This window comes from Acomys minous, assembly GCF_964271855.1.
Source record: "Acomys minous genome assembly, chromosome: 15".
Taxonomy (NCBI): domain Eukaryota; kingdom Metazoa; phylum Chordata; class Mammalia; order Rodentia; family Muridae; genus Acomys; species Acomys minous.
This window is the reverse complement of record NC_140497.1, coordinates 246,163-268,412: the sequence shown is the minus strand read 5'-3', so window position 1 is coordinate 268,412 and position 22,250 is coordinate 246,163. Positions and strand designations below refer to the sequence as shown.

The 22,250-nt window shown below is 37.2% G+C and overlaps 1 pseudogene across 1 annotated transcript; it reads left to right on the top strand.

The window, feature by feature from the left end:
* The first annotated feature begins 18,730 nt into the window (after nucleotides 1-18,730).
* LOC311585042 (heterogeneous nuclear ribonucleoprotein K-like) lies at nucleotides 18,731-21,404 on the top strand (annotated as a pseudogene). The gene is made up of 2 exons: nucleotides 18,731-18,762; nucleotides 20,035-21,404. The product of its transcript is annotated as a heterogeneous nuclear ribonucleoprotein K-like (transcript).
* The last annotated feature ends 846 nt before the right edge of the window (nucleotides 21,405-22,250 follow it).

Here is a 22,250-nt window from a genome sequence, read left to right as displayed (position 1 = left end):
TTTTTCCAGCTCATGGAATGGTACAAAGGATCAGACACCTGGCTCCTGAAATAAGATCCCTCATGGCCAGTATTAAACTCATGATCCTCTGTCCTCAGCTTCCCAGGTCATGTGCTATAAACATTAACCACCACATACAACATTGCATTTATTACATGTAGTAGGTAACATCTGACTATACAATGGACTGGCCTCAGTAGCAAGTGTGTAGGGCTTTGAACACCCAACAAGGGCTTTGAACATTTTCATGTTAGCTCATGGAAGTTAAAGGAAGTACCCATGTATCCAAGTTTCATTTTGTTGCTAAAATAAACAAAAAAATAGAATATATTTCTGCTCACAATTCAAGGTTACATTCCATCATTGTGGGGAAGTCGAGACAGGAACTTCAAATGGTTAGTCATAGAACATCCACAATCAAGAGCAGAGAGACATAAATGTATTCCTGTTAATTTGCTTGAATGATTATTGTACCCAACATGGCAGAGGCTTGTTATTTCTGCCTCATCGTGTTTCCACTACTGTTGTTGTGTGGTGTTTGCCGTTGGACTGGACTGTTGGTGTCCTGACAATGAAGAGTGGAATCACGCCTAGATTCACCTAGCCTCTTGTGTTAGAAAGGATTGCAGAGTTGGCAATGGACTTAGTTTGCAGATAAAGTTTGAAGTGTTTGGAAAGTAAAGATGAGCTAGTGGGAAAACAAAAAGGTACAGACTTGGTGTCTAAGACCTGGAACTTACTCCAGGATGAAAGAGGGAAGCAAACTAGGTTGGAAGGCAGACTGCTGCCCGGACTACTCCAGACACTTTCACTGCCAGGTGCCCAGACTACCTACCTAAGACGAGAGGTTGGGAAGAGCAGGAGAGGGTACAGGGACAATGGGTTAGTAGTGTTCAGCCAAGTCCAACAGAAAATTTGTTTAGGGCTACACAGGGACCTTCAGCCTTCCCAGTCTTTTTTTTTTTTTTTTTTTCATTTTTTTTATTTAAGTAATTTATTCAGATTACATCCTGATTGTTATCCCCTCACTTGTATCTTCCCGTTCCCCCCTCCCTCCTCCCTCCCTCTTCCTTCCTAGTCCCCTCCCCTAGGCCTGTGACACAAAGGAACCTCCTCCCCTACAATATGATCACAGCTTATCAGGTCTCATCCAGTTAGCCTGCTTCCCCTTCCTCTGAGTGCCACCAGGTGTTCCCATCAAAGGGAAGTGGTCAAACATGAACCAGAGTTCATGTCAGGGGAGGGGAATAGGGTGAAAAAGGGAGGGAGGGGAGAATGGGAAGATACAAAGAAGTGAGGGGATCACAATTGGGATGTAATCTGAATAATTATTTAAATTAAAAAAGACAAAAAAGCTATATATATAATATATAGCTTGTAGTCTCCATTCATTAAAGAAATGTTAAATAACTGGGCTACGCAGCATAGAGGTATTCCCCAAGATTGGAAGAGTTTGGTGTGGGCTGTGCTATAAGCTATTTTACAGTTACAATGTTTATCATAGTGGAAGCATGAAACCAAAAATATAGAACAACAATATAGCAAGGGGGATAAATGTTGGTAAAGACTGACTACTTGATGAAGGGCATTATGCTGACCTACAAGATCAAATCCAGTCTGACAATGTAGCAATTGAACAACGTCATGTTGCAGCCTTAAGATCTTGAGATATTATTGAGAAGCCAGAAGGAATATCCCCTTCATTTACTAAGGTAAAATTTACAGGACCCTGCAGAAGCCTTTACTGAGTTCTTAAAGAGATTGGGTTCACCTGTAAATAGTCATATCAGACCCTGTCATTGATAGAGATATTGGCATTGAAAAATGCAAATACTGAATGTAGGAGAGCAATTATACCAATAAAAGCATAAGGGGACCCAATAGATGAATGGATAAGACAGACAACTGGTATTGGCTTCAAGAGCATCATGCCAATATCACCGGTCAAGCCATTGCTAAAGTTCTCAGAAATCAATTTGGACATTTCCAAGGAAATTATAAGGCTAGAAGATTCAGAGATTAAAATAACAGGTGCATTGACTCTGGATAAAATAACATTCATAGAAGAGAACAAGCAGTTTTTGGCTGAAATGGAGCACAAAGGTTTCCAGAGCATTGCAGCCACTGTGGAAAGGACAAACATTGGTTTAAGGATTATAAGTCCAAGAGAGACATACAAAATAATTTCTTGCCATTGGGAAACAAACAGAGGGGTTGTCAGCTGGGGGCCCCACAGCAAACAATAGGAGCTATCTTCCTCTGGACAGTCAGGAGGTACAAAGCAGGTAAGAAAATAAAAACTAAGTATATATGATCTTATACATACTACAGAAGGAAGTGTAGCCTTGGATCTGGCCACAGATTCACCTCTTACAGTATCCCCAAAAGTAGAATGTTACAAGTAAACCACTGGTGTTTATGGTCCTTTAACTTCAGGGACAGTAGGAATAATCTTGGGAAGAAGTGAATTATCTTCTCAAGGAATTATTGTGCGACCAGAAATTTTAGATGGGGATTGCAATAAAGAAATTAAAATCCTGGCACATGCGAAAAAATACGCAAATTAACGAATGGGATAGAATTTCCAGCTCTTACTGATTCCTTACATAAAGGACAGGACTGCTCCAGGAGAAAGAACAGGGGCCTTTGGGAGGACTGGGAAATGTGTGTTCTGGCAAACAGTAATTAATGACCAGAGACCCAAATTATTGATACAAATGAATGGTGTTGAAATAGAAGGTTTGGCACATACAGGATCTGATGTCTCTCTCATTTCCCAAAAGTCTTGGAATACAAACTGGCCACTTCAGAAGCATAGTTTATAGGAGTTGGTAAATTCTCTCAAATAAGACAAAGTGTGTGAAATGATAGATTAAATGTGTGGGATCAGAAGGGCAAACAAAGAAGTTGAGACCTTACATGTCTGACATACCCATACATTTATGAAGAAGATATCTTTTACAAAAATGGGGTACCAAAATTAATATTCATGCAATCCCAGAGATAGCAAATGAGGAATTTAGGGGTGGTATGATAGATGCTCCTGCGGAAGGTGTTGATAGATATGATCAGGAACAATCACAAGCTGTGCCCATTGAACAAACATAGGGCATCAGAGGGATTGAGTTTCCAAATTTATAAAGGGGCCGCTGATAAATTCTAACTATCCTCCCCCTAAAATGATATCAAACAAACCTGTGTGCCAAGAACAATGACCCCATAACAAAGGAAACTTGAACAACTGCTGTAACAGCAGCTGGAGGCTCAAAATACAGAAGAATCTATGAGCCAATGAAATTCCTCTGTGTTTTTAGTAAAAAGGAAATCAGGAAGATGGAGGATTACAATGGATTTAAGAGCAATGATAGATTAATTCATCCAATGGGTCCTTTACAGCCTGGACTTTATTTACCGTCTTTGTTACTAAGATTGTGGCCTATAATAATAATTGACTTAAAGATTGCTTTTTCACAATACACTTGCATGAACAGGATATGGAAATGTTTGCTTTCTCAGCAACTACTCTGAACAACAGTCATCCAATAAAAAGTTACCATTATAAGTTACTTCTACAGGAAATGTTAATAGTCCAACTTTATGTTAAAATTTTGTGATATAACTATTAGAAATAATTAATAGGCAATTTCCTCAATCTACCATTTATCATTACAGGGATGATATTTTGTTGGCTAATTCTGAGGCAGATACTTTAGAGAAAATGTTTAAGGAAACACAAAGAATTTTATGTTGCTGGGGGTTACAGATTGCTCAAGGAAAAATGCAAAGATGACATTTCTTTAGTTATTTGGGTTATGAAATCAGTCAACAACAAATTCTTCCATAAAAGGTATAGATCCATAGTGACCAGTTACAAACTCTTAACTGTTTTTAAGAATTAATGTGAGATATTAACTGGCTGAGTCCTACAATTGGATTAAGTATTTTTGAGTTAAGTAATTGGTTTAAACATTACAAGGAGACTCTAATTTAAACAGTCCAAGATGTCTAAGAATTGAAGCAGAAAGAGAGTTAACTCTTGTAGAACAAAAACTGCAAGATGCATGTTGAATGGGATTGATTCTAAACTTGTGGGGTTTTTTGCTTGCTTGTTTGTTTGCTTGTTTTTGGTAATTTTGCCTTCAACTCATTCTCCTACTGAGCTTATTATGCAAAGGGAAGATAGTATTGTGGAATGGATTTCCTGTGCTCATAAATATAGCAAAAAAACTTGAGAACATATATAAAAGATTTCAGAATTGATTATAAAAGATAGAAAAAGACTACATAAATTCTCAGAAATAGATATGGCTGGAATTGTAGTATCTCTTACTAATGCTGAGATCATGTCATTATTGGTGATCAATGAAAACTGGCAATGAGCCTGTAATAACTACTTGGGAGAAATTAATAACAAATATCATAGAAGAAAACATATATAGTTTATAAAATAATTAATTGGATTCTTCAATGTATTGTAAAGAAAACACCAATTCCAGAGGCACCAGCATTATATACTGATGCAAACAAGATGCAGATTACAGATTATAGGTCTAACAAAATAAGCAAGGTGATCAAAAGTCCATATACCTCAGTTGAAAAATCAGAATTGTTTGCAATCCTTAAGGTATTATTAGATTTTTCTTGAATCTCTTAATATCATCACTGAAATAAATCTACAATTACTATTAAAATACCCCTTCATACCAGGTGATGGTGGAGCATACCTTTAATCCCAGCACAAAGGAAGCAGATATCTTTGAGTTCAGTTCAAGGCCAGCCTGGTCCACAGAGCAAGTTCTAGGAGTTTCTTTAAGCTGTGGTCAATGACAAATTTAGATAAAGCATATGATCCTAGAAATACGCTAATATTAAGAAACTCTTAATTTGTGCTCTGGGAAATGACTTAATGCAAAAAAAAAAAAATCATAGTTTGTTAGGTAAGACTCAGGGATGCTCCTGGTCTACCCAAGTAAGGGACAGGCAAAATTCTCATTCTGGGCCTCATATGTGAAGGGCTGATCTTTCTAATACACTCTGCCAGTGGGAACAAAACACATGTTAACCGAATTTCAGTCAAACTTCTTTTCTCCGTGTCCTGAACTTCCACCTGCTTCTGAGCACAGTCAGCATATATCACTACCTTAATGTTGCCCCCTCTGAGTGGAGTGACCTCAGGGTAAAGAATTCTCTGATAGTTCTATCATGGCACTTACCTCCCCATACTACACTCTATGTTTGTGTATACCCTTGTTTGTACTTTCTCACTGAGGAAATGCCTTTCACCTTGATATTCTGACCCTTGATAATTTCATACTTAGCATTTTCCCCATTGTAGTGGTTCTCATCCATCTGGAACACCAACACATTATAGTGACTTATGAAAACAAGAAGAAACTGATATATCTGTTTACCTCATCAAATAGCAGCATACCTCCCTGTAGGCTCATATTTTTCACAACCTACTTTATTTAGGGTTCTTAAACACTTTCAACCTAACGTCACCAACTAGAGGAAGGGAAGAAAGAATGTTAATAAGAGGTTGAGGACCCATTCAGTAACTGAAAGCAGTCATAATCAACCAGAGTACCACAAGATGTTCTCTGGAATGTCTCTTTCTGCAAAGAGACCAGTAAATACCAATGAAGACCAGTGAAGACCAGAGAAGTGTTGTACTGTGTAGAAATGCTAAAAGCCTTGTCCCTCTGTCTGTCATTCTTTATATACTCTTTCCAACCGTCACACACTCTCTCACATGTCTGCTCCCAGAAAAACATCACATACCCTCCCACAAAACATCTTCCAGAAAAACATCACATGATAACCTGCTGTCCTTCCTTTGAGATAGCACCAGATAGATTTCCAAAGTGGCTGTACTAGTTTGCATTCCCACCAGCAATGAAGGAGTGTTCCTCTCTCCCCACATCCTCGCCAGCATGTGGTGTCGCTTGAATTTTTGATCTTAGCCAAGAAGAGACTTGATACCCTATGAGCATATACAGGGGGAGGTAATCCCCCTCAGGAACAGTCATAGGGGAGGGGAATAAGGGGAAAATGGAAGGGAGGGAAGAATGGGAGGATACAAGGGATGGGATAACCATTGAGATGTAACAAGAATAAATTAATAAAGGAAAAGAAAATTTTAAAAAATCACATGACTTCTCATAAGACGTCTTTAAACAAAACACCACATGGCACAACTTAGTCTTCAAAGAAATCAGAAAGTTCCACTTCACTTCCCAAAATCACTCTAAGGGAATAGACAAAGCAGGAGTGGAAAATAATGGCATGGTTTTCTACTCACCTGCCAGTTCTGTTAGAAGGCAGAGTTGTGGTAATTATACCAAAGATAGAGAAGATATGGGGTTAAACAAAGTTTAGTGAAGTGAAGATTTTTGTTCAAACTGTCAATCTTTTAATGAAAGCTTGCACGTGATACAACAGAGAATCATTCTGAAATCCTCAGTGGTCTGAAATATAAGTCATCTCTACCCAGAGAGGTTGTCCCATACTCAAAATAACAAGGAACTTTGGTCTCCTTGGTCCACATCTTCTGGTACATGCCTGATAGTGAGAATTCATTTCACTTAAAACACAAAGCTGCGAAGTGAGAATCGGTACAGTCCACACTATTCCCTAATTGGAGAGTGACTAATAGTGACCCTCTTTTTAAAGGTATACCTTTCTCTTTTTTTCTTTTTTTTTTTTATTAATTTTTTCTTGTTACATCTCAATGGTTATCCCATCCCTTGTATCCTCCCATTCTTCCCTCCCTCCCATTTTCCCCTTATTCCCCTCCCCTATGACTGTTCCTGAGGGGGATTACCTCCCCCTGTATATGCTCATAGGGTATCAAGTCTCTTCTTGGTAACCTGCTGTCCTTCCTCTGAGTGCCACCAGATCTCCCCCTCCAGGGGACGTGGTCAAATATGAGGCACCAGAGTACGTGAGAAAGTCATATCCCACTCTCCACTCAACTGTGGAGAATGTTCTGACCATTGGCTAGATCTGAGTAGGGGTTTAAAGTTTACCGCCTGTATTGTCCTTGGCTGGTGCCTTAGTTTGAGTGAGATAGGCAGATTTGGGCCCAGGGGTCCCACTCAAATTAAGGTACCTTTATTTTTATTGTATGAATGTTTTGCATATATGTGTGTCTGTTCACCACATGTATGCTTTGTCCCTGTGGAGGTCAGAAAAATGCATCAGGTCCTATGGAACAACAGTTACAGGCATCTGTAAACCACTATTTGGGTGCTGGGAATCAAATACAGGACCTTTGCAAGAGTATGCAGTGCTCTTAACCTCTGAACCATCTCTCCAGCCCCACATGTAACCCTTTTAAAGAGTCTCTCATGAGAACTAGCATTTGCTTTCATGGTCTCTGCTGAGAAGACGGATGTAATTCTGATAGGTTTGCCATCGTATGTTACTTAGCTTTTTTCTCTTGCCATTTTTAATATTTTTCCTTGTTTTGTATATTTTGTGTTTTTATTATTATGTGGAAGGAAGATTTTTTTTTCTGGTCTATTCTATTTGATATTCGGTAGGCCTCTTGTATGCTCATATGCATCTCCTTCTTCAGATTGGGGAAATTTTCTTCTATGATTCTGTTAAAGATATTTTCTGGGCTGTGGAGTCAGGTGTCCTCTCTTTCCTCAATGCCTGTTATTCTCAAGTTTCGTCTTTTCACGGTGTCCTTGATTTCTTGGCTGTTCTGTGTCAGGAACTTTTCAGATTTAGCATTTTCTTTGATGGTGTTTTGAGTTCTATGATTAATATTATTACACATAAATAAAATAAACTACATACATCGTGAAGAACCATGAAACAATCATGAATTATATAAATGTTGCATTCATGGTGTTTTGGCTAATTGTATTTAGTTACGCTTTAGTTAAAAGTTAAAATGAAGACATGCAAGGGATCAACGCAATTTCTTAACAGACAAAGCCAAACAAATGCATAAGTCACACATGTGTAGTCACACAACCACACCAGCACATTTCCATTGCAATTCATGGCTCCAATTCATAGTTCTTCTTGCCCATCTCTGTGTAAACACAGGTTGCATTTTTTCTTTCTGGAACACCAACTACTGAGATAGAAATCATGACTGTGATAAGGACAGTGACCCAACTCCATCTTTGTCTATCTCCAAGTCTTCTACACAGTAGGTAAAAGTCAAACTTTCAGTTTTATCATCCTATAAATTGCACAAGCAATTCAGAATATCTAATAAAATGAAGTTTTATATGGGAAAAATCTATCCACAACTGCACACTAAGGCATGTTCATAACCATACCCTTCTTCTTTTTGGATCATAGTAATCAGTCTGTATTTCCTCCTGCAGCTTATATTTTGTATGATGCCTTTCCTGGATTAGTAGCCAATGCAGGGACTATAGCTCTTCTGAAAGAACACAGAAGACCAGACATATAATCTCACTGTTTCTGACCTTATGTCTGAAAAAACTGCACTTGTTCCACTGTGAGGCTTGGAAGTTACAGAGGATGCTATGAAAAGCATAAAAAATAAATAGAAAAGCAAGTGGCACTCAAATCAACCCAAGATGTCCAGAGAGAGACTCAATCTCTGGCCAACCTTTTGTCCTTAGGTATTCAAAAGGCTTCCTTCACAGTCATTTCTAAGGTGTTTTTAAAGAGACCTTAATGACCTTTCTGGTCATTAAATGTCACTTTCTGGTAGATGGCTAGGGAGAAGAGCTGTCACTAAATGTCAAAACCTTTCATAAAAAGTTTATAGTTCAAAATAATAAAAAAAAAAGAACTTTAAATTCTCTAGTACAGCTAAAAACTACTTAAAATAATCTCTGTCAAATCTATCTTAAGTTATAATCAAAGTAAAGTTTGATTCTCCCCACCCCAACATAATGTCCAAGTAAAATATTGAAGAAAAGAATGGGTAGTACAGAACAAAAGGGGGAAAGGTGAAATGCATGTCAAATTAAAAAGTTAGATGAAAACTAAAAAAAAAAAAAAAGAAAAGAAAAAAAAGAACAACAGCTTTTAAATGAAGATAAATAGGGAATTGCTACTGTCTTTGAGTCTGAGAGCAATATGCCACCCTATTCTTTTAGAAAGTATTCATAGGGGGTTTATCTTGTGTAGCTGAACTTATGCCTAGTCACTCTGTCTTGCTTTCCTAACTAGCAGGTGATGAAGAGTCAATAGACAAATGCACAGAGAAGAGGATTACCTGTTCAAGATGAGCTGGATACAAGGCCATGATTCATGGTTCAAAAATGTCCATCTCTAAGATTTCACACCTGTTCATGAAGTTCCAAAGACTTATTGCTTTGGAAAAAGTTGCAGGGCAGGCATATCCAAGTCCTTGGGTACACTGCTGCACTTCTTTCCTCTAGACTTGATGCACCCACTTCCCATGCCCATCTACTGCGTGCTTCTCTTTCATCCTAACCCAATCACTAATGAAGAACTCCCTCTTCCTGGAGACATCACAAGACCCTGAGGTGTTGACAATGGAGGCAATGTTCAATTTGTCTAGACCCTGCAACTGCTAGAGGTCCTTGAAAACAGAAAGAAAACCTTTATACTGGTTGAACTATAATTCTAATAGATTCAGAATTTATTCATCTGGCAGCATTCATTTTTGTATGCAAACCTATTCTAGAAGGGACATTAAGATGGCCAGGTCCCAGATTCCACTCCCTATCTACTGACCATGAATGCAAATCTGTCATCCTCTTGTGCTCAAATCTGAAAATAGGGCAGATATCTTATTCACAAGACCATAATTATTTTATAACACCTGGAAAAGTGACCTGACTACAGGCCACAGCAGTACCCAAAGTTTGTTAACTTTATATTTTTAAAGTTATCATACATACATACATACTTACATAACAAAGACCCAATGGTATTAGGATTGTTCCAGAGAAGTACCCAGAGAAAAAAAGGAAGAATGAATAAAAATGATAACTACATTCTATGATAGAAGATTTTGCTCCTTTTTTCCCACAAGTAAAAATTAAGAGAAGACTTTTACTTTATTCTTTAAAATAAATAATATCTGACCCTGGAGGCCATGAACACACTATGTTCCCAGCACAAGACTTTATTCATAACATTCTCCTACTTTACACAATGGATTTCCGTAAAATGTTTTGTAATATGAACTGGTTTTTCCAAGTCTGCCTCTGCATTGTTGCAGCATATTTTTAAAAGACATTAATAACTTCTCTGTTAAGGGAATTTTCAGATCTCCAAAGACTCGTCTTTACATTATAATTTCCTACAACTTATCCGCCTGGCCAAATTTTCATTACCCTTGGAAGACATCTTCAGGACACAGTGCTTAAGGGAAAAGATTGTCCTTATGACAAAGAACTTATTACTCTGTGCGCAGTGCATGCACACAAAGCAGGCTAGTTCCATAGTTATTCCTACATCTTATGCTTGTCTTTCTTCTGAGAAGAGATGACACTGACTAGTAAGTGAATTTCAGTGGTAGAATCTGTCTTGGTCATTATTCTATTGCTGTTAATAGACACATGAGCACAGCAACTATTATAAGGTTGTAATGTAATTAGGGCTTGCTTAAAGTTTCAAAGGTTTAGTCCATTATCATCATGATGGGGGCACAGTGGCACACGTGCAGACAAGGTGATGGAATAGTTGAAAGTTCTACATCTGGATCCAGAGGCAGAAGGAAGAAAAAGCCACTGGGTCTGGCCTGAGCTTTTGAAATCCCAAAGCCTACCCTCCATGACACACTTCTTCCAACAAAGCCACACTCCTAATTTTCCTCAAGCAGTGCAACTCCCTGATGACTAAGCACTCAAATACATGAGCATGTGAAGGCCACCCTAGTCAAAAATGACAGATGCAGAAAGACTTTATATCCAACTCAGAGATGACACTAAACTGGTTATTTTATATCTTTTCCCTTTGCCAGAGCATACTTATCTGCTCAGCAGCCATCACTTGAATAGAGTGAGGCAAAATCTCCACAAAATCATTGTGCTAGTTTGAAACCTATATGAAAAGACATCATGAAGTCATAATTATAATCTAGACAGAGTATCTCAATTCTGCTATTCTAATATTTAGGGAGTTGAAGCAAGAGGAACAGAAGTTATTCAAAGTTGCCTTTGTCTACATGCCAAGTTTTTAAAGCCAGACAAGGCTACATGATATCTTGTCCCCTGAAAATAAAAATTTATAATTCCATAACTATACATAAAAAATATATAAATGTATGTACATATGCAATTTATATATAAAAGAATAAGAAGCAGGAGATTGATAATGTGAAATAAGCAGTTTATGTCATCTGATAAGAGTAGAGCTCACCATGTGAGACTCTGTATATCAATGTATATTTATAGGCATATATATTATAAGTAGGCCTGTACAAATAATTATATTACCCACACATATATGGAATTCATAAGAATAAATAAAATATTATGCCTTTCAATGATGGTTTGATGACTTCAATAGAGTATCTTGGCAGAGACTATGTGTGTCTGTATATAGTTACACATATTTCAAGACCCAAATCTTGAAAGCTATTTTAAGACTCATCATTATATACATGTCTACATTATATATGCACAATACCTATATGTGTGTATATGGTCAGAGAGCATGGAATACAAGTGATGAGAAAGTGGAGAAGCAGAGTCAGAGCTGACACATGTTGCTTGATGTTTCTAGACTTCCATACTCATCCATTCCTGTCCCTAGTAGAAAATTCAGTCTGCATCTCTCTGAATGTCTACTACTGGGATTAATAACTGGTGCCAGACTTCAGTAGTTTGACAAATCAAACCTGAAACCAGATATGACAGTATCCCAAGACTCTCTTACTAAGCTAAAAGTTTGTTACCTTTATGAGTTATTGACAGCCTTAACTGTATATGTGTACATGTGTTTTTATGTATGCAAATGTATACACAAATATGTATATATGCATATGCAATGTGCATAGAAACGTGCATACTAAAGTGCACAGACAATTTGGGAGAAATCACAGGACCTGAAAATTAAAGAGTTTTACCTTTCAAATTTTTGAAGAACAGTTTGTGTCAATACCTCATACACTGCCTTTTTGCCTATGTCTTTTATTCTCTTTCACTTGCTCTACATGGCACTTTAACCAAGCCACCAGCAAAGACACTAAATGTCTTTAGCCACAGTGGACCTCACAATGCTGCCCTTGAAATAATGGTTAACAATCTCATTAACTAAGCAACATGAGCTTCATACAGATGACAAAGTATTTTGGTGTTGAGATCCATTCCACAATTAATGGCAGCCTCACAATTCTCATCACACTGTCCTGGACCTGTCCTTGTTTCAACCACTGACAGAATTCTGCCTAAGACTTGGCAAGCTTGGATACAGGCAGATCAATGTCCAAACCCTGCCAAGACAGGGTAAGCAAGATCTTAATAGTTCCTGCCTCACAAATATGTCTGTCAGATATACTGGGCCAGATAGCTGAAGCTGATGCTCCAACATTTAGAGAATTATGGATGACTATTCAGGCAACAAACTACCTCTGTCATTTTTTAAATTAAATTCGGAAGCTGCTAACCTGCACTTCTTGTTTACTCAGATAATCAATTTTACTCCTTCTCAAGTCTCTGATGGGGTTGAAGACCAAATAGTTGAGCTTCACAAGTAAGCCTAGTTGTTTATGAGTTAAGATATTCTTAGGTCTAGATAGATGTTTTAAGTTGATAGAGATGAGAAATATAGATACTGAGTTACATTCAGAATTTTAGACTCACTGAGATAGGGAAATGTTTTCTTCAAAGTTGCCAAATTCAAACAGTCAAAACACAATGAATGTAATTCCTGATTGTCTGTGATTCTTCTTGCTGTATGTAGATTATTTTATATAGGTATAATAATATAAATGCATATGTAAAAAATAAAAAAATTGAAAATAAATAAATAAATAAAATAGTGGAAAAAACAGGGTATATGGAACCTGAAATAGCCAACTCCTGTAACCAGGAAAGACTTCTAATGAAGGGATGGGGATACCACCTTTGACCCAAAAGTTTTATTTCCTGCAAGGGGTACAGTTATAAACTCAGAGCAGGATTCAAAGGAATGGCCAACCAATGATTGGCCCAAATTGAGACCCACCCCATGAGATAAAGCCAACCCCTTACACTATTATTGATCTTCTGCTATACTTTCCAACAGGAACCTAGCATAACTGTCCTCTGAGAGGCTTCACCCAGAAGCTGATGAAAACAGATACAGAGGCCTACAGAGAAACATTAGGAGGAGCTCAGGGAAGCTTGTGAAAGAGGGGAGAGGAAGGATTGAAAAAGACAGAGAGGTCGGGGACACCATAGGAAAACCTATAGAATCAACTAATCTAGGCTCATAAGAGCTCACAGAGACTGAACCACCAACCAGAGAGCATGCTTGTAGTAGACCTAGGCTCCCCACACAAAGATACCAGATTTGCAGCTTGGTCTTCATGGGAGTCCCCAAAAAACTAGAACAGGAGCTGTCTCTGACACTGCTGCTTGCCTTTGGATCATTTTCCCCTAACTCAGTTTCTTTGTCTAACCCCAATAGAAAAAAATGCACGTTGATTCGGCAAGGTTGGTTAATATCCATGATAGGCTTCTACTTCTCTGAGAAGAAAATGCGAGGGGGAAGAATGGGAGGAGGAGGAGGAGAAGTGTGAGAGAGGGACTGGGAGGCAAGGGAGGGGATGTAAAGTTAATTAACTAATTATTTAAAGAAAATAGATACATACAGAGAAAAAAGTATAGGCTAAGATAGGGGAGAGAGGTAAGAAGAGAGATCTGGAGAGAGAAAAGAAAAAGGAGATAGAGAAAGAAATGCATAGAAATTGGAAAAGAGAGAAGGAAGAAGAGATGTATAAAGAATTCCATAATAAGAATAATATAGTTGTGCACATAAGCATGAATGTCATGAGTTTAAGGGCATTCTTTTACACACACACACACACACATACACACACACACACACACACACACCTTTTCTTCTCCATGTTTCTAGTTTGACTACAAATGTCCCCTACTGGCTTGAAGCCTGGTGCTACTATTTGGGAAACTCTAGTAATTTAGGGGTTGTGGAGAGATGAAAAAAATAGCTTAGTTGGGTGTATTTGTGAGACTTTATGGATATATGAGACCTGGGCTTCCTGTCTTTGTGATGAGAACGGTTCTGCTCTGCCACACCTTTGCTATTATGAACTAAAATCACTGAAGACATGAGCCAAAAAATGTTTTGTCATAGTGACAATGAACCTAAATAAAATAGCATGCCTCCTCACCTTCAAAACAGGCACCACATTAACATTATTGCAAATATTTGCTTAATGTATTCCTTAGTCTAATTTTATGATTAAATTATTTGTGACATGCATTCCATATATCTTCAACAACTTTATAAGTCTCATTACTTCTCTTAACTACATATTTCTTTAACTCCATGTAAATTAACTATAGAGTAATTTTAACACTTTCTGTGCCTGTTTTTTCAAGTGGACTTATTTTATGAGTTTGTGACAGCCTTATCATTTTTCTTCTAGACCACTTTTTAAATTATACTTTGGAGGAATAACCTATGTGAAGCATTGAATTTCTCAAGATTTCATATATTTTTGGCAAAATGTTACATTGCTATTAACTCTACCACACATAAACTCTAGAATAATCCAGTGATCCTAGAAGTTCTATTGTGAACTAGCCCAAGCAAGCTTGTTCTGCTCCAACCCAAGAAAACTACAAACCCATATTTTGTCACCATTGCTTGGTTTCCCCTTATTTATAATTTGTGTACGTCAAATCCTATAGCATATTTTTGTTTTCTTTAGAGTTTGTTTTTTCAGATTAATGATTTTGAGATTCATCCACATTGTTAAATGCATCATTAGTTCATTTTTGTCTGTGGTTGAGCCTATTCTTCTGTGTGATCACACTTCACTTCATCTACAGCTTCAAATATTAGTGCAGCAGTTGGTGGTGGTTATGATTGTTTCTATCATGTATAAACGTGTAGTGAACACTTCAGCACAGGTCTTCATATAATTACATATTTTCATTCATTTTGGGTAGAAACTCTAGTAAATATGGTATGTGCATTCAGAAGAAACACCTACATTCTTCCTTGCTTTGATTTTTTTCCCAGCAAGACAATGTGTGATCTCAGAACACCATGTGTAACTGAGATTTGTTACTGTAAGCCTTTTCCCTCACTGATCACCACAAGTCAATGGCCCCTTATCGTAGTTTTCATTTATAAGGTCCTGAGGAATAATGATATTGACCACATTTTTATCAGCATCTTGGTTGGTAAGACAAATATATTGTATAGAGTGTCTATTGAGGTGTTATCCAATTTTATTCTTTATTGCCAAATTGTGGCACTTCTTTATATATTCTGAATGTTCTATAGGCCTAGTAATGTGTTCCCCAGATTGTTGGCTTTTGTTCCTTGCTCTTAACAGTGTCTCTTTTCTTTCTTTCTTTTCAAGAATATCTTCTTTAAGTAAAACAACATCTTTTTGTTTATTTTGGTTTTTGAGACATGGTTCTCTGTGTAGCTCTGGCTGTCCTGGAACTTACTTTATAGACCAGGTTGGCATAGATCTCACAGAGATCTGCCTCTCTCTGCCTCCAGAGTGCTGGGATTAAAAGCATGTGCCACCACACCTGTCTGAAGACAACTTTTAATACAGTGAAACAAGACTTTTACTCATATTTAGTTTCTGTGTTTGAAGAAAGTTTTGCTTACGCAATGCCAGTCTTAAATTCTATTGGTGATGTTTGTGTCTATTGTTCCTGTTCTCTTCCCTAGGTTTTCCATCTCCAGGATTCCCTTAGTTTATGGGTTTTTTAAATTAATTTTATCTCTGTTTTTAGGTCTAGAGCAGTTTTAATCATTTTCTTCACCTTTTCAGTTGTGTTTTTTGGTATTACTTTAAGAAATTTATTTGTTTCCTTTTTAAAGACCTCTATCATCTTTATAAGTTGACTTAAGGTCATCTTCTTGTGCTTCAGCTGTGTTAAGATGTTCATAGCTTGCTGTAGTACAATAGCTGTGCTTTGGTGGTATCATGTTGACATGGTTCTTGTTAATTGTATGCTTATGCTGCCCTTTAGACATCTAGCTGTCCTTTGTGTTGGCTAAATGTTCCCAATGCAGCACTCCTCAGGGAGGCAGGCAAAGCCTTGTGCCTGGCAGTGGAACTCAGAGAACAGCCCAATGCTCACCTCTGGTAGCTGTGCCTCAGGTGGGCCTGAATATCCTGGGGTCTTATAGAGCTCTGCTAGATATTCCCTAAGTGGATCAGGCAGATAGGGGCTAGGGAATGTTTTATTCTTTGCTACCAATACACACTTGTTTTATAAAAAGCCAACTCTAGCAATAATGCCTAGAACATAATAAGCACTAGATTAAAATATTTATTGAAATGATATATATCATTTATTTCTTCACTCTTGATTCAGGCATCCAGAGCCTCGCAGATGTGCACTGGCAAGTTGACTGAATTTTATTTTTATTGACCCTATTTCACCACCATTCCTTCAAATATAGACTCATACAATTTAAGACCAATCAGATAAATCTAGTCTGACTTATATTTATGTCATTATTCAGTTTTATTTCATTTTTGTCTTTCAAACTGGTCTCTTCTAAGCCCAAACAAATTGTTAAGAAATCCAGAAAGGCATCAACTTCTATTGACTTGTCTATTCAAATAAGATGGCATATGAAGAAGAGCCTAAACAGTTCCAGGCACATAAAAAGACCCTAAAAAGTTCAAGGCACACAAACTGTACTTGCTCTCATACTCACTTATCAGCCTTTGTGGAGACAGAAATAGAAAATACATAATCACCTTTCCATTCCCAAATACAATGTTTAATTTGCCAAGCAAATTATATGAATACCTTGCCTTTTACTTGTAAGTTATTAATCTGTCTTTGGTCCATAGTTACTATAGATTTCACTTGTTTTATGCTTTTGTAGTTCTTCATATATATAAGCTCTTCACGGATGATAATATCAGGCAAAACTCATGTTTATCCATTGTTTCATATAGTTCTAAACACTGTTGTATATATATATATATATATATATATATATATATTCATTTCAACTTCTAAAATATTCCTGTTTTAAGTACTATGATATTTAATGTGTTAATGATGAGGAAACTGAGGCCCATGAAAGTCACACAGCTTATTCTCAACTTCACATAGATGGGAAATAAAGGAACTAGGACTTAATCTCAAGTTCCAATATCCATAAACAACAAGGGGCCACTTCGGCATAGTTTGTTTTTATTCCCTGAAAAAGGACTATGCTGCCCAAAATGTATGATTTGTTGCTAGGTAAATTGTAGGGTAACTCCAGAGAAGGTAGCTTGCATTTCTGTGCTCATGTCTCCCCACCTTCTAATTCCATCTATTTCACAGTCTCCCATGAGAATAAGAGTAGGCTTTGTCTTACTTTGCATCACTGCAGAAACTAACCTAAAGCCAATCCAACTGGGCCTATGGAAGGATTACCATTTCTCTGACTCTCCAGAGCTAAACAAACACCAAACATATACTAAAACATATAAAGGGTTATTATCCAATAGAAATTCTCGATTTTTGGTTGCTTTAAAAAAGAATAACTCTATACTACCTTTCTGCCTCTCTGAAGATCCTCCTGTAAGATAGTCAACCTTATCAGGCTGAGAAGCCATAAACAAGTTAAATAATCACCACTCTGAATTTGTCCTATCTTCCTTGCCTCACATCCCTTTTATTCCTTGCTACTGCTTCTCTCATAGTATCTTGATCAATGAACCAAACTTATGCATGCTTAGTTTCTGGATTGATTTTCTTGGACACTCAAATTTTCTCTTCCAGATGCATAAATTAATCTAAATATATGCATATATTGTATCTTTGTTCTAAGAATATTAATTATATGTTTTAATAAATCAATACCTAGTGCCTTAAATTAATGAGCAATTATTATTTCACACATTCTTTGGTAAGAAATTCAGAAACAATGTATCTTTGTCTTCCATGAGGATGGTATCAAGGTTCCAGGCAGGGGCAACAGTCATCTGAAGGCTGGACTAAGGCCATGATATCTGCTTACAGTATAATTTATTCATGTGAACATTGGCTAAAGGACTGAGATTTTCTTTACCTGTTGATATATGACTTCAATGTTTCACATATGCATCTTTCCGAGAACTGTTTAAGAGTCTTTTCAACACGACTATTTGTTATTTCCAAAAGAAGCCAGAAAGAAATATTTAATGTCATTTATGACTTTATCTTCAAAGTTAATCCCATTATTTTGTTTCAGATTTATTAAAAATAAGTCACAAAAATAAGTTCTCAAAAGAAGTAGAATTTCCTCTACATCTGAAAAGTAAAAGTGCGAACAGTTTAAAGAAAACCACACAAAGTTTTCCTAGATGCTGATAATATATATATAATCTTTGAAAATATATAATGCTTGAAAAGACTAGTTCTCCCTTTTTCAGCAGTCCTTAATTGCCTATGGCTCTTCAGGGAATTGTGAGATTTCCCACATGCATGTTGGCATCAACCTTAACTGTTATCCAATACCAATTGGTCAATCCTAAAAAATTCTTCATACCAGCAACACTAAATTGACTCCGCTGATTGTATTTGGATATTATTCATATGTGTGTAACTATTATTAAGAAAAAGAGACCATGATTTGGAGATATGGCACTGATTGCAAGACGTAGGAAGGGCTTCATAAATGATGTAAATACAGTATAAATGTACAATGTCAATAAATTATGATTTTAAAAGAATATATTTGCAAAAATGCATTGCTGCAGTGAAATTTGTAGATTTGAAGTGGAACAAAGCTAATAATCACCTAAATAACAAGACCAGTGGCCACCATTAAATCTTTGTAAAGTTCCTGCAGGCTATCAAATTTTTAATTTTCTACACTCTTGCAAGAAAGGCATCTTAAAATTATGTTGCTCAGATTTTTTTATTCTTTGTTTCCTCCTTTATCTGACTTAAAACTACATTTTATAACCAAGATAACAACCATTGTTCCACATAGACTGTATCTACTATTAGTATTGAATATTTACAAATTTCTTACTTGTCAATAACCACAAAGTTATTAAAGGCATCAAGTGAACTTTGAAGTGAAGAACTACTACAAAATAATGCCTTCTGCAGTAGATGTTCAATAAATGTTAACCACTCAATAAAAAACTCTAAACCAATTAGTCATCAGACAATAACTCTTGGCTTGCTGCTGTTTGAGTCACTACACCTATATTCTTATGGGTTCCAGATCATTTGTTTTTCTTCATCCTGTCATAGGCATAAGTAGTTTGTCTCTTTTATCTGAAATTTTCTTTGCACCTATATATAAACATAATAGCCTGTCAGATTGAGCATTTTTTAATGTTAGCTACCTTTTCATATACTCTGTGCATCCCTTTGACTTGGTAGAACGAGAAGCCTCTTTCACACTACAGTCTTAATGAGGTTATTACCTTGCATACCCAATGAGATGATGGCTTATGCCATGAGCATCTAACTTCAAAATATATTATTTTAGCTACTTAAAGAATTAACCTCTTAATTGGAAACAAACTTTGTTGGTGATGGTTACAAATTTAGCATTATTATCATTATTATTATTATTATTGTTAATTATGTTGATGATGATGATACTTTGCATTCACATAAAATTAGTCTTTGTGGGTAACCATTCACTAAAGATCTTTATATATTCTTAAGTTCCTGTGAATAGGAAATGTTTAACTATTTTAACTAACAGGTAACAATATAATTGAAATTAATGATCAAGTAACAGCATCTTAACTTCCTAAAACTTTTCTCTTCATTTACCACAACATATAACACATTTAAACAATTTCAGTCTTATCTGTTCCCACTACCCATGTTTAGAGATAGGATGATAGTAAGCAAGAAAAAAATTGTCAAAAACAGGTCAAATAGAACAGAAAAACAACTAACAAAGAACTTCAAGAAGCATTCAGACAACAATCAAGCTTTTTCAGGAGCGCTGCCCTCATTCTACTGACAGAGTTGTTCTTATTGGAGGAAAACCTGATAGGGTGGTAGAGTGCATCAAGATCACCCTTGACCTTGTATCTGAGTCTCCTATCAAAGGACGTGCACAGCCCTATGATCCCAACTTTCATGATGAAACCTATGATTATGGTGGTTTTGCCATGATGTTTGATGACCGACGTGGGTGCCCTGTAGGGTTTCCCATGCGGGGAAGCGGTGGTTTTGACAGAATGCCTCCTGGTCGGGGTGGGCCAGAAGAGATTATGATGATATGAGCCCTAGTCGAGGACCTCCTCCACCTCCTCCTGGTCGAGGTGGCTGGGGTGACAGCCGAGCCTGGAATCTTCCTCTTCCTCCACCACCACCACCCAGAGGGGGAGATCTAATGGCTTATGGCAGAAGAGGAAGGCCTGGAGACCGCTATGATGGCATGGTTGGGTTCAGTGCTGATGAACCTTGGGACTCTGCAATTGACACATGGAGCCCATCAGAATGGCAAATGGCTTATGAACCACAGGACGGTTCTGGATATGATTATTCCTACGCAGGGGCCGTGGCTCATATGGTGATCTTGGCGGACCTATTATTACCACACAAGTAACTATTCCCAAAGATTTGGCTGGATCTATTATTGGCAAAGGTCGTCAGCATATTAAACAAATCTGTCATGAGTCGGGAGCATCAATCAAAATTGATGAACCTTTAGAAGGATCCAAAGATCGGATCATTACCATTACAGGACCACAGGACCAGATACAGAACACACAGTATTTGCTGCAGAACAGTGTGAAGCAGTATGCAGATGTTGAAGGATTCTAATGCAAGATATTTTTTCTTTTTTATAGTGTGAAGCAGTATTCTGGAAAGTTTTTTTAAGACTAGTAAAGAACTGAAGGAGTCCTGTATCTTTTTTTTATCTGCTTCTGTTTAAAAAGCCAACATTCCTCTGCTTCATAGGTGTTCTGCATTTGAGGTGTAGTGAAATCTTTGCTGTTCACCAGATGTAATGTTTTAATTCCTTACAAACAGGGTTGGGGGGAGGGCATGCAAAAACTAACATTGAAATTTTGAAACAGCAGCAGAGTGAGTGAATTTTATTTTTCGTTCATTGTTGGTGGTTTTTAAAAAAATTCCCCCATGTAATTATTGTAAACACCTTGCTTTGTGGTCACTGTAACATTGGAGGTGGGACAGGGAGGAAAGTAATAGTCCACATGTCCCTGGCATTTGTTCAGAGCAGTGTGCAGAATGTAATGCTCTTTTGTAAGAAACATTTTATGATTTTTAAAATAAATTTAGTGAATCTAAAAAAAAAAACTGACCCAGTTTGTGAAGCAGGTTTATTCTTAAGTTAACAAAGTGGACAAATGATATTTCACTGAAGTAATAAGGATGGACTCCTCCTGGCAGCTTATGGAAAATATTGATTTGTAAAACATCAGATGTTCTATACGAGACCAATGCTCCATTAACATTAATGGGACAAATTTGGTTAACTAGTGCATAATGGTTAAAGGATCCTGTACTAGGTAAATTTTTATTTTCTTTCTTTCTCTCAGAGGTGGAAAATTTTACCTTGACACCCCTAACCCTCTGGAAAGTGACTCCAGTCATCTATATACTTTATAATATATGGAACTCAATAGTTTTTAAATTTTATTTTATTAATTTATTCTTATTACATCTCAATGGTTATCCCCTCCCTTCTATCCTCCCAGTCCTCTCTCCCTCCCATTTTCCCCATACTCCCCTCCCCTATGACTGTGAATGAGGGGGACCTCCTCCCCCTTTATATGCTCATAGGGTATCAAGTCTCTTCCTAGTAACCTGCTATCCTTCCTCTGAGTGCCACCAGGTCTCCCCATCCAGGGAACATGGTTAAATATGAGGCACCAGAGTATGCCTGAAAGTCAGTCCCCACTCTCCACTCAACTGTGAAGAATGTCCTGTCCATTGGCTAGATCTGGGTAGGAGTTTGAAGTTTACGGCCTGTATTGTCCTTGCCTGGTGCCATAGTTTGAGCAGGACCCCTGTGCCCAAATCTGCCTATCATAATGTTCTTCTTGTAGGTTTCTAGGACCCTCTGGATCCTTCTACTTTGCTATTCTCACATGCTTCTCTCATCTAGAGTCCCAATAGGATGTCCTCCCCTTTGTCAGAACT